Consider the following 15,852-nt stretch of genomic DNA (forward strand, 5'->3'; position numbering starts at 1 on the left):
ACCAAGGGCTCACGGGGCCCTAAGGACCTTATGCGGGTCCCTAAGGGTGTCTTGGAGCCAGTCCCGGTGCTGTTGGCATAGGAGACACTTGCTGGGATGGGGTTTCTATGGACAGAGGACCAACATGGCTGCCCCCATGCAGAATACTGGGGAACTGCATTCTGCGGTCTAGCCTACAGGGTAGGGCCCGCCCCTTAGACACCTGGGATACCGCCTTGCTATTTAAACCACGCCCGACTAAGGGCATGCGCTTCATGTTATTCTGCCTTGCAGCGTGACACTCATCAGATCCTGTCCTGCCACCCTTACCTGCTCTGCAGCATCCATCGCATCGAAGTCATCCAAGACAAGAATCATCGCCATCCTTACCAGCTCCACTGGTCGCCGGGAAGGCCAACATCTTCAAGACATTTTCCATCTCGTCGGATTCCCGGGGAACATTCTTCTCCTGGTTGTCGCGACCTACAGAACAAAACACAACCACAGATTAGCCTCTTGCTAGGACGCTCAGAGCTCCGCTTGGCATTCTTCTTACCTATTCGAACCGGGCTTTGGCTTCTACCGCAGCGCTCCTCACCTGCAACAAGAAGCGAGAAAGACATTATTGCAAAATCAACTAAAGACTTTGCTTGCATCTAAAAGACATTGCTTTCGCCTGAAAGACTTACCTAAAAGAAGGAGTTGCATCCGGCCTGAACTCCGGCCCTCACCAGTGAAGAAACTCGGCGAAATGGTGCCATCTTTCGGCACGCCCCTGCCCAGCGCAGCTGGATGGAGAGCGCACCTTTATAGAAAACAAGGTGAGAGACATTCTCTGGGAACTGCAAGAGGAACTCGGGAGGAGGGTTGCAAGGAAAGTACTGAAGCTTATCTCCCCCTCCTATCTTCTAGAATTGCCCCTTGATTATCCAGATTCCAGGACAGGCGAAGGGTTCCCGAGAGCATCCCAGCTATTCGAGAGGCACCCCGGTGGACCAACAAGGTGAGCGTTACAGGACGCGAAGCCCTAACTAAATCATCCACCTGGGCGTCTACCATGGAAACTTCAGAAACAGACCAGTTAACCCAGTTGTTGGGGCAGTTGCGCGCAGAGGTTCATTCTGCGCAGCAGGAAACCATGTGTTACGAAGGGAGTTGATTGTTGCCAAGGAGAGGACGGATGACCTCGGGAGGCAACTTCTTCAGTCACAAGCAGGTCAAGCCTCGTTGCCTGGAGTTGGTCAATCCACCTCGGCTACCACAAGCAATCCGGTTCAGATTAACCTCCCTGGAGCTGTGCCACTGGCAACTCTGGAACTGTTTGTGGGAGATCCCCTGTGATACGCCACCTTCATGAACCAATGTCGCCTCCACTTTCTGTGCAGGCCTGGGGCATTCCATATGGATCAAGCACGTGTGGCTTTTGTTTTATCCTACCTTAGCGGGAGTGCAGCTGACTGGTCAGTTCCATTTATTAGCCGAAATGACCCTCTGCTTCAAGACTTTGATGGATTTCAGCGGGAGCTGGAAAAACTTTTCGCCCGACGCCACCATGGACAGGCCCTAGATAACGAACTCTTGTCTCTTCGTCAAGGGAGCCAGGATCTGCTGACCTACATTGCGACATTCAATCAACTGGTGGTCGAGGCAGATTGGCCTGAGGATAAACGGATTACGTTATTCCACCCGGGTCTTCGTGGGGAGTTAAAGGACGTCTTGGCCCAAGTGGTGGACCCACCCCGGGATTGTGCCGAGTTCATTGTTTTGGTAGTCCAGTTGGATTGTCGACTACAAGATAGGAAGAGTGACCGAGGGAAATCAGATTTGCGCCCCTTATTCGTACATCCCAACGATCATGCTCCGTGGGGCTCTGACGGAACCAGTGAACCCATGCAGATAGAAGGGGTCGGGCCCCCGTTAACCAAAGCCAAAAGGGACAAAAGGAGAGAGATGCAATTGTGCCTGTATTGTGGGAAAGCAGGCCATTTCTTAAAAGAATGTCTGGTCAAGCCCCCCAGACGAACCGTCAGTGCCACGGATAAGGAAAACCCCGAAGAGGAATCGTGAAACGACCAAGCCCGGCAATTGTAGGGGTCCAATTGTCGAGTGAAGAAATCCAGCTTCAGACCTCCCATTTTGCGCAACCGGTGATTTTAATTCCACACCAACAGTCGTCGGATATGCATTCGTTGGAAGCCTACCTCGACAGCGGAGTGGTGGGGAACTATATCGATCGAGACCTTGCAGCAAAGATGGGCCTAGTCCTGTGCCCCAAGCCAACCGCAGAAACCGTAACCACAGTTGATGACAACAAAATCGCTTTGGGTCCTGTGTCATAGTGCACAACTGAACTTACCCTCCTGTGCGAAGATGGGCATCGCAAAATTATAGTATTTGACCTGATCAAAGGTCCCCAGTTCCGGCTGAATCTGGGAATGCCATGGCTGGTTGATCATAACCCCCGAATCAACTGGCAAGCGCGCAAACTGGTTTTTGCCTACAGCTGTATGCATACTTGTTACCCGAAAGGGCGGAAAACAAAACTCGCAAGTTCCCCGGTGCGGGAAAGATTGGCTCATGCCCTTGGAGGGGTCGCAACCCTGCCAGTTCACTACCAAGATTTCTAAGACGTTTTCCAGTAGGAGCAGGCAAACATGTTGCCCCCCCACAGACCTTACGACTGTCAAATCGACCTGCTGCCAGGAGCCCAGATTCCACGTGGACGCATTTACGCGCTCACTGACCATGAAAAACAGCACCTGAAGATGTACCTGAAGCAGTACCTGGCCAAGGGGTTCATCCGCCCGTCCAAGTCATCGGCCGTGGCGCTGTTATTCTTCGTTTTGACAAAGGAAGGCGACTTAAGAACATGCATAGACTATCGTGCATTAAACCAGGTGACCATCAAAAACCACAATCCACTACCCTTGATTCCGGAGTTATTGGACCAGGTCAAGGAGGCCAAAATCTACACCAAACTGGACCTGAGAGGACCTACCACCTGGTGCGCATCAAAGAAGGGGACGAGTGGAAGACGGCCTTCTGTACCAAATACAGCCTGTTTGAGAATCAAGTAATGCGTTCGGCCTATGCAACGTCCCTGCTGCATTCCAGTACTTTATGAACAACGTCCTCCGAGAACTCATCGACGTCTGTGCTCTTGTATACATCGACAACATTCTGGTATACTCAATGTCTGAACAAGAACACATTGAGTACGTGCGGGAGGTCCTGGCTAAACTTCGCGAACACCATCTGTACGCGAAACTGGAAAAGTGCTCGTTCCATGTAACAGAGGTGGAATTCCTGGGTTTTGTCCTTTCCCCCCAAGGCATACGAATGGACGCTCATAAGGTGGACGCAGTCCTCAATTGGCCAGCCCACACTTCAATTAAGGGAGTCCAAAGCATGTTGGGATTTGTGAATTTCTATTGCCGCTTCATCCCGGGTTTCTCCCAAGTTGTGCACCCAATTACTTAATTGCTCAGAAAATGCAACAAGACCTTTAATTCGACTGAAGAAGCGGAAAAGGCCTTTCAAGAACTCAAGACCAGGTTCATCTCCGTCCCCATTTTGCGACATCCGCGTCCAGATCTTCCCTACATTGTGGAAACCGATGCGTCCAGTCTGGCCATGGGAGCGGTTTTGTCCCAAAAAGACCCTTTAACAGGACAATTGCACCCGGTGGCCTTTTGCTCCCGGAAGTTCACGCCTGCGGAGCTCAACTACGCCATCACCGATAAGGAGTTATTGGCCATTAAAGCAGCCTTTGAGGCCTGGCGACACTACCTGCTGGGGGCCAAGCACACCGACACTGTAATAACTGAAAACAGGAATCTCCAGTACCTGAAAGGAGCAAAGGCTCAATCATCACGGCAGCTACGCTGGGCCCTTTCCTTCGCAGAATATGACTTTGTGATCACGTACCGACCCAGGGTCAAAAACGACAAAGCTGACGCTCTCTCCCGCATGGGTACAGATGACATGGCACCCACGCCGCAGGACCCAGCGGCCATCATACCGGAGAATAGAGTACTAGGTATTACTACCACCATGACCCAGAGTGAATTACTATACGAAATTCAACAGGTCTTCACCCAGGAGCAGCTACAAGAGTGGGCCTCTAGGGGAGAGCACTATAGTGTAAAGAATCAACTGCCGTACTACCAAAATTGGCTATTCGTTCCAGTGAAGGAATTACAAGGACAGGTCATCTCCGAGCACCATGACTCCCTCATGGAGGGCCATCCAGGAATCGCCAAAACCTTAGCAAAAATACAAAGAAACTACTGGTGGCCAACTTGGCGCAAGGATGTAACTGAGTTTGTGTCTTCATGTGGTGTCTGTGCCCAAAACATGTTTAGCAAGCAAAGCCCTGCCGGGCTCCTTCAGCCGTTGGACATTCCCCAGCCCCATGGCACACGTTGTCACTCACTTTTATCACCAACCTCCCTCCATGTAAGGCTTCAATACCATCCTGGTGATTGTGGACTTATTTTCTAAAATGGCCCATTTCTTCCCCTTCAAGGGTCTTCTGACTGCTTCCAGCCTTGCCAAAGTCTTCCTGGAATATATTGTATGCCTACACGGATTCCCGTCAGTCCTAATATCAGATCGTGGGTCCCAATTCATGTCTAGTTTCTGGAGGAAATGCTGCTATTTGGCCCAGATAGACATCCGGCTATCCACTAGCCACCACCCACAGACCGACGGCCAAACGGAGAGAACAAATCAGACTCTCGAGCGGTACTTACGCTGTATTCTACACCAGGGTGAAGGGGATTGGAAGGAACTTCTATGGATCGCCGAGTACGCGTATAATAATTTGCTACATAGCAGCACAGGACAAACGCCATTCTTTACGATCTATGGACGACACCCACGCACTTCTGAACTCGACATCCCTACAACCCTGGAAATGCCTGCAGTGGAGACTCTACAAACCACCATCACTCAAGCCTTTGCGAAAGCTCAGGAGCACCTACGACACGCTAAGGCACGCCAGAAAAGATGCATGGACCAATGTCGCTCCGAAGCCCCTACTTATCAGGTGGGAGATTTAGTGTGGCTTGCTTCCAAGCATGTACCAATTAAAGGAACAGGGACATTTCGTCCCCGGTTCTTGGGACCGTACCCGGTGGAGAGCATCATTAATCCAGCAGCTGTGAAACTGACACTACCAGACCATATGAGAATACACCCAGTGTTCCATGTATCTCTCCTGAAACTGTTTAGTCCGGGGACCCGTGTAACTGATCCTCCTAAGCCATGGGTGCATAACATACAGCCCGCGGGCCACTTGCGGCCCGCCATGCCGTCTTGTCCGGCCCGCGAGGCACAAAGACTTTCCTAATGGAGGGCGGCCCGCAAGCAGCATTGGCCGCCCTCCATTAGGAAAGTCCTCATTGGTTCAGTGCACACGAACCACGCAGCTCCTATGAACCACGTAGTGCGTGTGTGCTGCACCAATGGAGTGCCAGCACTATGGTTGGCGTGGCCAGTAAGGCTTGATGCCGGAAGGCATTTCAGCCTTGCCTGCCACGCCAGCCGTAGTAACAGAGACATCGCCAGCGTTCCAGCACGTCTGGGTAAGTACATGGTGGGGGGGGCTGTATGTTTGTGTGTGTGTCTGTCTCGGGTCCGTCCTGACTGTGTTTTTGGTTTTTGTATGTATGCTGAGATGCGGAGGTGGGGGGGTGTGTCGGGTGTGTATGGGTGTGTTTGTATTTGCATGTCTGCAGTGTATGTTGAGATGCGGGGGTGGGGGGTGTGTCGGGTCTGCTTGAATGGTTTTGTGTGCAAGTGCAGTGTGTGTTGAGATGCAGAGGGGGTGTGTGTGTCCGGTCTGCTTGAATGTGTTTGTGTGCAAGTGCAGTGTGTGTTGAGATGCGGAGGGGGTGTGGGGGTCGGGTCTGCCTGAATGTGTTTGTGTGCAAGTTCAGTGTATGTTGAGATGCGGGGGTGGGGTGTGTGTCGGGTCTGCTTGAATGCGTTTGTGTGCAAGTGCAGTGTGTGTTGAGATGCGGAGCGGGTGTGGGGTCGGGTCTGCCTGAATGTGTTTGTGTGCAAGTGCAGTGTATTTTGAGATGCGGGGGTGGGGTGTGTGTCGGGTCTGCCTGAATGTGTTGGTGTGCAAGTGCAGTGTGTGTTGAGATGGGGGGGTGTGGTGTGTGTCGGGTCTGCCTGAATGTGTTTGTGTGCAAGTGAAGTGTATGTTGAGATGTTTGAGGGGGGGTTGGAGGGGTCGAGTCTGCCTGAATGTTTGTTATTGTTGTGTGCACGTTCAGTGTATGTTGAGATGTGAGGTTGGGGGGTCCGGGTCTGTATGCGTGCCTGCTTGTGAGTTTGTTTGGTGAGTTGGGGGTGGGGGGGGTTCGAGTCTGTATGGGTGCATGGTGTATGCGTGTGCTGAGTTGGGGGTGGGGGGTTCGGGTCTGTATGGGTGCATGGTGTATGCGTGTGGGTTTGTGTGCTGAGTTGGGGGTGGGGGGTTCGGGTCTGTATGGGTGCATGGTGTATGCTTGAGGGTTTGTGTGCTGAGTTGGGGGTGGAGGGTTCGGGTCTGTATGGGTGCATGGTGTATGCTTGTGGGTTTGTGTGCTGAGTTGGGGGTGGGGGGTTTGGGGTTGTATGGGTGCATGGTGTATGCTTGTGGGTTTGTGTGCTGAGTTGGGGGTGGGGGGGTTCGGGTCTGTATGGGTGCATGGTGTATGCTTGTTAGTTTGTATGCAGGGTTGGGGGGTTGGGGTCTGTATGAGTATGTATGCATGGTGAATGCTTGGTGGCATGGGGCATAGTGTTTGCTTGAGGGGTGGGTGTCTTGGGGCATAGTGTTTACATGGGGGGTGGGTGTCTTGGGGCATAGTGTTTGCATGAGGGGTGGATGTCATGGGGCATAGTGTTTGCATGAGGGGTGGGTGTCTTGGGGCATAGTGTTTGCATGAGGGGTGGGTGTCATGGGGCATAGTGTTTGGTCGGGGAGTGGGGGCTATGGGGCATAGTGTTTGCTTGAGGGGTGGGTGTCTTGGGGCATAGTGTTTGCATGAGGGGTGGGTGTCTTTGGGCATAGTGTTTGCATGAGGGGTGGTTGTCATGGGGCATAGTGTTTGCATGAGGGGTGGGTGTCTTGGGGCATAGTGTTGGCATAAGGGGTGGGTGTCATGGGGCATAGTGTTTGGTCGGGGAGTGGGGGCTATGGGGCATAGTGTTTGCATGAGGGGTGGGTGTCATGGGGCATAGTGGTTGGTCGGGGAGTGGGGGCTATGGAGCATAGTGTTTGCTTGAGGGGTGGGTGTCTTGGGGCATAGTGTTTGCATGCGGGGTAGGTGTCATGGGGCATAGTGTTTGCATGAGGGGTGGGTGTCTTGGGGCATAGTGTTTGCATTAGGGGTGGGTGTCATGCGGCATAGTGTTTGGTCGGGGAGTGGGGGCTATGGGGCATAGTGTTTGCATGAGGGGTGGGTGTCATGGGGCATAGTGTTTGGTCAGGGAGTGGGGGCTATGGGGCATAGTGTCCGCTTGAAGGATGGGTGTCTTGGGGAATAGTGTTTGCATGAGGGGTGGGTGTCATTGGGCATAGTGTTTGGTTGGGGAGTGGGGGCCATGGGACATAGTGTTTGCATGAGGGGTGGGTGTCTTGGGGCCTAGTGTTTGCATGAGGGGTGGGGCCATGGGGCATAGTGTTTGGTTGGAGAGTGGGGGCCATGGGACATAGTGTTTGCACGAGGGGTGGGTGTCTTGGGGCATAGTGTTTGCATGAGAGGTGGGTGTCATGGGGCATAGTGTTTGGTCGGGGAGTGGGAGCTATGGGGAATAGTGTTTGCTTGAGGGGTGGGTGTCTTGGGGCATAGTGTTTGCATGAGGGGTGGGTGTCATGGGGCATACTGTTTGGTTGGGGAGTGGGGGCCATGGGACATAGTGTTTGCATGAGGGGTGGGAGTCTTGGGGCCTAGTGTTTGCATGAGGGGTGGAGGCGTTGGGGCATAGTGTTTGGTTGGGGAGTGGGGTCCATGGGACATAGTGTTTGCATGAGGGGTGGGTGTCTTGGGGCCTAGTGTTTGAATGAGGGGTGGGGCCATGGGGCATAGTGTTTGGTTGGGGAGTGGGGGCCATGGGGCTTAGTGTTTGCTTGAGGGGTGGGGGCTATGGGGCATAGTGTTTAATAACAAATAGGGGTTGAAAAAGCCTCCCGCCATGCCACGCCACGCCTACCGCCCCACCCACATTTACTTTTCGGCCCACTATAGCCATCATGTAGGGTACTTTCGGCTCTCTGTCAAAATCAGTTGTGCACCCCTGCCCTAAGCCTATTGTCATTCAGGGGGAACCTGAGTACGTGTAACGCTCACCTGATTCCCACGGAGGCGCAGATCTGGCTTCGGGTGCTGATGCTTCTTCAATGGTGAAGAGCAGGACTCTGAAGATGGACAGGAAGGGCCCTCTACTCTGGCTTCTCCGGCTCGCAGGAATATTCCCCTGTGCGTGAAAAGGGAGTATTACCTACTGACTGAGTTATGCTCAAGCCTCCCACTCTCTTCCAACCCTCCACGATACCCTTCCACGATTTTCCGTGAAGTCTCACCTTAGGGTCAGGAAGGATGAGCTCTCCATCCTGCTTCTGATGCAGGGGCGCGTTGAAACCCAGTTACTTCTTTGGATTGAGGATTGATGGGAGTTCAGGTAAGCTTGACTATTCAGGTAAGGCTCTGTAAATGTTCTGTTGCAAATTCAAAAGTCCAAGCTTAATAATAATATTCATTGTCTTTTTGCAGCAAGCGCTAATGCTTATGTCTTTTTTCCCCTTAGGGGCCGGGGTTCGGAATGCCGGAGATATGGCGCCGACCCGAAGTGAAACGTGCAGTTCCAGTTCCAGTAAATGGCAGGTTAGTTCTGGATGAGCGCTCGGGAACTGTCTTTGCATATGCTCATTCAATGTCTTTGTCTTTTTTCCCCATAGGGGCCGGGGTCCGGAAAATGCCTGGAAGCGGCAAGACCCAAAATGAAATGGGAATGACCCAACAGGTAAGTCTTATTCCCTTCCTTCTCTCACCTCTTATTCTTGTCTTTTTCTCTAGGCTCTGGGAAGTGGCTGTGTATCCGGATGATCGCTGCTGAAGATGGAGGAACCCAGGAAAGGTGAGTGAAATGCAGCGCTGCAGCGATCGTAACGAAATGCTTTTAAAAATAATGTCTTCCCTTTCAGGATCGTCGGTGATGTCTCCGTGGTGCAGATTTAGCTGGTAAGGTCTCTTGTCTCTCTTTGCAGGTGACCCAGGATGCTGACAGGCGTGGCTGAAGTCCAGATGCAGGAGCCGACAAGGTGAGCGTCCAGCTGCGAGGAGCAGAACAACGCGAAGCGTGAGTTGCTGATCGGGTGTGGTTTAAATAGCTTTGGAAGAAGTTCCAAGTGTGTATCCTTCCTCCGATCAGGTATGTATCCTTCCCCGACCACACCCGGGTGGAAAGTAATCCCACAGGTAAAGTAGTTCCATTCAGGCCTCAAGAGGGCCTGGATGTGGCAGCATGGTCTGCATCAGGTAAGTGCACCTTAAAACACTTGAACACATGTCTAGCTTTATGAGCCTGGCGCCTAAGGCGCCAGGACAGGGGTCCAACATGAGCCTGGCGCCTAAGGCGCCAAGACTGCGTCCAAAGGGCCCCAGCTTGGGCCCGCTGGCACTCCCCTGGGGGAAATGATGCCTGCCTCTGGGGTTGCTGGGTCGGACTTGGCTCCTTGGAGGTAGGCATCATGACAGTACCCTCCCTCAAGGCCCCTCCCAAGGTTCTTCCCTCCGGGGGTTTTGGCTTGTTCGGAAATCTCTGTTGAAACCTTTGTACTAATCGAGGTGCGTGGACATGGTTACTAGGCTCCCACGATCTCTCCTGAGGTCCATATCCCTTCCTGTTAACAAGATAGAAGAGTTTCGACTTTACCACCTTGGAGTCTAAAATGTCTTTAACTTCGAATTCTAATTCCCCTTCAATTTGAACTGGATCTGGAGGCTTGGACAATCGGGTTCCTGGTTGTACGGGCTTCAAAAGTGATGCATGAAAAACTGGATGTATACGCATGTTGGACGGTAGATCCAGTTTAAAGGCGCTGGGTTGATTATAGCCTTGATGGGTTAAGGTCCTATGAATATGGGATTGAAGGTTCGCAGGCCCTTGAGGGATAAGTGTTTAGTTGCTAGCCATACCTGGTCTCCTACTTGGTAAGGCGGAGTTTTACTCCGGTGCAAATCTGCGTTTTCTTTATACTTTTTCTTGGCTTGCTGTAAATGAGTTGCAGCTTCTTTGAAGGCTTGGGTTATTGTGGAATGCAGATGATTTACTGCGGGCATTTCCAGGGTCAGAGGTGGATCTAGGTCAGAGGTCCGAGGATGGTGACCATACAAAGTATAAAAGGGGGTTTGTCCGGTTACAGAATGCACTGAATTGTTGTATGCATATTCTGCGATCCAAAGGATGTCTTTCCAATTTAACTCGGATTGGTGTAACATGCACCGAAGATATTGCTCGAGAGTCTGATTGGTTCTCTCGGTTTGTCCGTCGGTCTGGGGGTGGTGGCTGGTGGATAACCGCACATCTATTTGTGCTAGTTGGCAACACTTCTTCCAAAAATGGGAGATAAATTGACTTCCACGATCCGAGACTAATATGGAAGGGAAACCATGTATGCGAACTACATTCTCCAGGAATTCCTTGGCCAAGGTGGAAGCAGAAGGCATACCCTTTAAAGGGATAAAGTGGGCCATTTTGGTGAATAGGTCCACAATTACAAGGATTGTGTTGTAACCAGCACAAGGAGGCAGGTCGGTTATAAAGTCCATTGACAGGGTGTGCCATGGCGCCGGTGGAATATCCAAGGGTTGAAGTAGGCCAGCTGGCCTTTTCTTTTGAGCCTTGTTTTGGGCGCAAATTCCGCAAGACAGAACAAAAGACTTTGGCCCTCATTACGACCCTGGCGGAAATCGAAAAACGATGGCGGAAATGCAATACCGCCATCGAATAGCGCTCGGTGCGATCATGACCCGTCACCGCAAAGTACGATGCCATCAGCGCCACCGTAGTGACCGCCAACGCTAACTGCACCAAGTACGCGCACGCGCGCCATGCCAAACCGCAAATACCACCATGGCGCAACGGTACGCGAATTCTGACCCTAGCGGACATGCACCTAACGCCATCAAGCACGGCGGAAAGTACCATTCCGCCATGGTGAGAAGTACGGCATCGCGAACCAACCGTAAACGCCCCTACTGAGTGCCTGTACACCACTCCCTGGCCACATTGCACAACTCCTCGTAGGTGCAATGAAGTCACACAATGCAACCAGTGAAATGTACAAGTCACCCATGCCTGCCAACGAACAAATGAACCTCAAGAGGGGCCAATGGGAGCTGCAGGGCACAGATGGCACGAATACAGAAGCTACACAAATGGACATGACCTCAGTCTCCCTCCAAGAAACGCACGCAAACACAGGCACCTGTGACCAGCCATATTCTGATAATCACATCATTCCACCAATCCACCTGGCTGACCGGCATCTGTTACACAAAAGCCAATCCCCCGCCCCTGAGCATGACACCATTAAAACAGTCATATTGGCAGCCCTAATCCCTGACCTCACTGGGCTCCGTAGGCAAACGCGCCCAGCACAGTACCACGCAACTATACTCCGAAGCTGGAACCCAATGCAGATCTCCTCACAATACATCGCTCCCCAAATAGGAATATGCCACATCACTTGCAAAGAAGAACGCTACACGGTTCATATCAGAATAGAAATTTAATGCACCACAAATTCACCAAGCCCATACAGCCATTAGGCCATGAACCCCAAAATATAATTCACCATTGTGGGCTGCATCCGCAATAAATGACCAGCTACTTCTTGTGTGACGCCCTGTTCCCTCATGGTACACAGGGCCTACATTCTCGTACCAAAAGGCAACATGGAAGCGCCTCGTACCGCAGGGCCGTCCCATTAGGGAGGCACTAGTCCAGCTGAAAGGCCGAAATGTTGCTCCTAGCCACTAGTACTGCGTAAGGGCATGTGGCCCATTGGCGATCGTCCCATAAGATCGTAATGCTGCTCCACTGATTAACACGAAGCAGCAGGTGTCGGGAGTAAAATCCATCTGCAGGAGTGGCATACAGATGGCAGTGGCAAAAGGGGAGGAGATACCTGTCACCCAAATGAAATGAAAAAGAATAGTATGGGCATCAGAACTGCATTTGAATTACTCACTTCAATGATCACACAAAATCCACAGCCATATGCATGCTAGCCCACTCCAAGGGATCATCACCACCCAAAAACCACTTGCGAATCATAACTATCTATACCGAGGTGAAAACAATATTACAAACGAGTGTTTATGTGCATGCGTCTGTTAAAACAGAATCCATCAGATGGGATTAGTAACGTGCATAGACACAAGTGTCTGAAGGCGCGTCGAGACAGGGAGGGTTCAACAAGGCCAGATAGACGATGGTCCCACTATGGCAGCCCTGCATCACATAGCGCAGGGGAGGTGGATACATTCCAAGAAGCCCCGTACATGGCAAACTCTGTATTAAATCATCTGTCCATGCATCCATACATCATTCCCTCATCCCGTAATGAAAACGCCTGATTTCATACTCACATAACATGTGAAATTTCCATTGAGTCTGTGCGTTATGCAGCCTGCTAAATCCACTGTGCTCCAGGCCGGAATTCCAGTGTTGTGAAGTAACATGTATTTGGGAACGTCCGGCCCCATCGCCCACTTCGCTATTGCGCATCCCATACTATTCATATCAATCATTGCATTCTCGCCATGGCCCCTGTCCCAAGGACATTGAACAATAGAACGTTATATTTGCAGTCAGACCTGTGGGCATCTCCTCGCCGCTAGCTGAAAACCGAAAGCGCTGTCCTTCGAATTCCTCATTTGCAACATCACGTCGAAAAGGCATCTGTGGCCGCTTGAAATCACGAATTAATCCATCTAGTGCGGCTGTGTGTGAAAATGGCAACTGCCTTCACTCACAAATGGAACGCCCCGCCCGTCGGTGAACCTCAGTACAGTGTTGCATGAGGGTCCACCGTGACTCGAGTACTACGTTCCACTGACCCTTCACAAGTCTGTTCGCGACTGCAAAGATAGTATGTGAACCAATGGGACCATAGCAGAATGAACATATCAACCAATATTACACTGCCATCGGGAACAAATACATGATTGCAATAGCAAGATGCCATTCGTCGAATTGCAGCGTTGTGTGCGGGACGTGCTCGCCCAAAGGGGATTGCAGCTTGCACAGGTGGAATGAATCACCACAGGTGGAGGCTATACAGCCTGAAAACACATAAATTGCACACCCTACCCCCTCCCACAACCACACCCACTCCGAAATGCTACCGGCAGGACTAGCGATGTTGGCCCTGGGGGACCTGATAGCACTGCAAGTACTCCAACTTCAAGAAGAAGACGAACGCCAACTACTACAACAACCGGCCGCACGGAGGAGACGCAGGAGGAGGAGGAGGGCAAGGCAGGGCCAGCAAGGGCCGCCAGCACAGCCACTACCACCACGCAGGCAGCCCGCAATCCCACGCCTCCGAGCACATCCGTTCGACCTCACTGATGAGCAGATCCACACCCTCTACCGTTTGGACCGGGACACCATAACCGCCATTGTGGACATGACACAGGCTGACCTTGTCAGCATGATAGATAGCCCAACCGCCATCCCACCCCTACTGAAGGTGGTGTCTGTACTACACTTCCTGGCCACAGGCACCTACCAGCACACAGTCGGACAGTTGCATGGCATTTCACAGCCACTGTTCTCACGGACACTATTGCAAGTGCTCGATGCCCTCCTGAAGCACGCAGACGACTACATCTCTCTACCACGCTCGGAGCAGGAGATTACGAACGCAAAAGTGGGATTCCATCCACTTGGCGGCATACCGGGTTGCATTGGTGCCATCGACTGCACCCATGTGGAATTGGTCGTCTCACATGCCATGGAGGCCCAGTACCGCAACCGGAAACAATTTCATTCTCTGAATGTACAAATGGTGTGTGACTCCAACAGGATCATTACACATTGTTGTGCCCGATTCCCTGGATCAACCCATGATTCTATGGTCTTGAGGAACTCTACAATACCACGCTACATGGAGCGACACGCAGGGAACAGATCCTGGCTACTCGGTGAGTCTCATTTCAAGCATGATGATGTGGGGTATGTGATGCGGCAATGACCTGGCAGGAAGGGGGGGGGTGCGTAGGTAGCAATGGCATTCCTCAAACTTCCTTTATTGTCCACATACAGGTGATGCCGGGTATCCACTGAAGAGATGGCTCCTTACACCACTCCGGAACCCACGGGACCAGCATGAGGAGGACTACAACCATGCCCACTCACGTACCCGTGTAGTCATAGAACAGGCATTCGGCCTACTGAAGACTCGTTTCCGCTGCCTCAGCAGGTCTGGCGGGGCACTCCTGTACCGCCATGAGAAGGTTGCAAAGATGGTCATGGCATGTGTCATGCTACACAACATGTGCGTACGTAGAAATGTGCCCATGCCCCCTGACGCAGAACTGCAAGCACCTGAAGATGGTCATGATGAGGGTGGGGATGTGGCAGCACCTCAAGGAGTCCCCGAGGCACAGGAGGGCCGTGACATTCGTCAGCATATCATAGATGCATGCTTCTAGCACTCACGCCTGGTGGCTGATACATGGACACGGTACTTGTGGCACTGTGTGTGTCTGGAACATGCACAATATGGACTGTACGCCTATAATGGCCTCGTACACAAAGATCAATGTCCACACATCTCATTGGATGATCGTGCATTGTTTATGGCATATGTGAAATCATGTTACACACCCCATCGACCCGCCACCCAAGTGAGCCCACCACACCCCCTCCACCCTCCTACCTCCCCCCCGAACACCAGTGTTCAAAGATGCTCATTGTCAGTGAGCAGTCGCTATTGCAAGCCCCCTCTCCGGGTATCAGGGGCACCCCTGCCTGTGGAGCGCAGGTTCCTCCCAGATCTACGTTGGGGGCTGCCCTGGACGGAACTTGCAACGGATGATGTCTCTGCCTGCTCACGTCCATGCATATCCCTGAGGGTTTGCGAGAGCTCAGTGAGCACACGGCGCACAGCGGCAAGTTCGGCACATACGTCTTTGGACGTCGCATGCAGTTCCCCCCTCAGGCTCTCGGTGCTTCTCTCCATTTGTACTCTCAGGCTCTCGGTGCTTCTCTCCATTTCTACTCTCAGGCTCTCGGTGCTACTCTCCATTTGTGCCCTTAGTGTATCTGTACTTCTCTCCATTTCTGCCCTAAGTGTCTCAGTTGATGTTTCTATGTCTGCCTTAGTGCCCCCACATTCATCGGCATGGTCCTTGAGGAGCGTGGCCAGTTGCTGCTGTTGCACGATTACCTGGTCGAGGGACTGTTGCCTCTGCTGGGCCATGGCCACTTGCGGTGGTGTCACAGAGGGGCTGGTCACCTCATGTTGCCTTGCCACAGGGCTTGTGGGGGATGGCCAGTCGTCGTCTTGTGGGTGCCCCTGCGTGGTATCCTCATGGTGTACGGGATGGAACAGACAGGGGGATTGAGACAGGTCATGGATGGATCTGACTTCGACATCCCCGTTTTCTGTGTCGGAGCATGCTGCCATTAATGCAGTGTCACCTATGGTGCTGCTGCCACCAGAAGCAGTGCCTACTGTGGCATCCATTGGGGGGACCTGTGGTGGTGCTGTTGTGGGCATGCTGGCTGCTGGGGTGCCTGTTGAAGTTCCCTCCTGTGTGCTGCCACTTGATTTGTGCTGCTGCCGTGTCTTGATGCGTG

Source organism: Ambystoma mexicanum, chromosome 13 (assembly GCF_040938575.1).
Source record: "Ambystoma mexicanum isolate Mex_15411 chromosome 13, UKY_AmexF1_1, whole genome shotgun sequence".
Lineage (NCBI taxonomy): Eukaryota > Metazoa > Chordata > Amphibia > Caudata > Ambystomatidae > Ambystoma > Ambystoma mexicanum.